Below are 2,518 nucleotides of genomic sequence, written 5' to 3' on the forward strand. Positions count from 1 at the left end.
TTTTTTTCTCGCAAATGCAAGTTTATATCGCCTAGTTCGGACTTTATAACTCGACTTAACTCAAAAATAGTGAGTTTGTCAAATCTGAGGGAAAAAAGCCAGAAGAGCCGAGGGGAAAAGAGAGAATGACGAGTTGTTTTTCCTTATTAGAATTGTGAGATATAATCTCGGAATTGCGAGAATAAAGTCAGAATTTTGAAATATAAAATCAAATTTACCTTTTTTTTTATTCTTTTATTTCATGGCTCCATAGACTGCCACTTGAAAACCGTCATCTTCTGCCTCCAGATAGGCTCCGCCTGTTTCGGATCTGTAAGACTATCCCACTCTCTAACGTCAATTTCGTTGAATAACAGTGCTTATCGCTGGGTGAAAAAGCTCTTGTAATATGCGGAGAACATTTTAAAAATGACATCTAATCAATATAATTTGTAATCTTTTTAAACCTAACTATTTTGTACCCTATCCGTGAAATTCTCTAGCCATAAAGGCTATCTCTCCCGGGTTTTCTGCAACCATGATGCGCGCGCATCCTGAATGTTTACAAACCTATAATTGGTCTATAGTTTTGTGTAGTGTTTACTAGCCGAATCACACGTAGGTGGGCGGAGTTACTGTAAATAGCTTCTGCCAACAAGGCCTATTTGCACTTAATTTGCACTTAGTGTAAACAGACACTCCGAAAATCAACACTGATCTACTGGAGCATTTCAAATTTCGCAAAGACACACTCCTGCTTTTTCTGGAGGCGAAGTCTTTAATGAGATCATCATATGATAATTAAAACATTAATTAATGTTAATAAACGTTAACGTCAAGAGCCAAAAAAAGTTTCACAGTATTATGACCGTATACCTGAAAGGGATGCACAGGCTTCATCTTGGGATTTTTTACTTTTTAATTTCTCGGCGCCGGACAGATGATGTGTTTTTTCCGGGCATAGTTGTCCATCAATTATAATCATTTGCAGTCAGCAGCAAACATGAGGTGAGGGCGAGCACGGATGCGGGAATGGCGCATCACGTGTGCTTAGCCTACTACCTACTGCGTTCACCGTAAAATGCATTTTTTATAGCCTAATTATGTATATATGTTCATGTTTATATTTGTATTTATGTATATACATATGTTAATATTAAGATTAAGTTATATGCATATGTTAATATTAAAATTAAGTTGTTTTTTTTTGAGCAACTGGGATGGTGCCTTCCCTGGGAGTTGGTGCCCTACGCAAACTGCATACTTTGCGTATAGGGAGCAGCGGTACTGCTTGCATCATTATACAGTTTACTTGTTTTAATGTGTGCAGGAGTGGTTTTATTGTTTTTACTTGGTAAATAAGACAATAAACTAGTAATTGCAGTAATCTACTCTTATGATGCACTGTATCTTTCAAAATTCAAAGTGAAGCATGGTGCTATGTTCACACGATCAGCTCATGATCCAGTCTATTCAGTATCTGATAGGTTCTCAGTTAACAGTAAATGCAGCAAAGTCACACCCTGTGTCTCACCCTCAACTCACACTGCGTAGTAGAGGAGTGGACACTATGGGGAACGAAATACCCACACCCCCCCATCCTGAAGGGATGAGTGCCTAAAATGGCTGACATTGAAGTACCAATCCCTAATGTACACAACAGTCCCCTTGTCCAAATACCCACACTTGCGGTCTTGGCCACTCTTGGCGCATGCGTGCGACAGGAAGTAAGTGCGCAAGACTGTCCCAGGTCTTAAAAGTACCAAAGCGCAGTGCCCTTAACGCACACTAAACCCACACTATCTCGAATACTGCTCCGGAGCGGTATTCGAGGGTTAGTGTATCCCATCATGCATCATGTTCTGTAAATAAATCGTGAGACTTTTTGCCAAAATCGCGCAAGAGGTCACGGAAACCTTTCCAATGTAAGTTAAATATTAATAATAATAAGATATTACATATAATTTGGTAGTAAAACAAAGTGCTACACATTTTATTGCTGCAAAGATTAGTATATTTATTTTTGTACAACATTTGCAATTGCTTTTTATCACTTAAAGGGGTCATAGGATGCCCATTTTCCACAAGTTCATATGATTCTTTAGGGTCTTAATGAAAAGTCTATAACATAGTTTGGTTAAAATGTCTCAATGGTAGTGTAAAAAAACACTTTTTTACCCTGTCAAAAACAGCTCTTTTCAGATCAAGCCGTTTTTGTAGCATTTTCCTTTAAATGTTAATGAGCTCTGCTGAGCCCGCCCCTCTGAGAGATACTTTTTACTTTAGCCGCATTCATCGTGAAACTTGCTAATTAGCACATTATTAGGAAAGGCGATTTGCAAAGATTCATTACAAAACATTATACTCACTTCTTCTGTAGATGAGGCTGGATCATGAGTGATTCGCGCGAAAATAGACGCATTTATGTAGATCGGGAAATTTTTCACTCATTGATAACTACTTCTGAACTATGACCAGTTAATAAAGAATAACCAATTAATTACTAATCACAACAGTAACGTCTTAAAAGTGAACAATT

This window comes from Sinocyclocheilus anshuiensis, unplaced genomic scaffold (assembly GCF_001515605.1).
Source record: "Sinocyclocheilus anshuiensis isolate Anshui unplaced genomic scaffold, SAMN03320099.WGS_v1.1 scaffold922, whole genome shotgun sequence".
Classification (NCBI taxonomy): Eukaryota; Metazoa; Chordata; class Actinopteri; order Cypriniformes; family Cyprinidae; genus Sinocyclocheilus; species Sinocyclocheilus anshuiensis.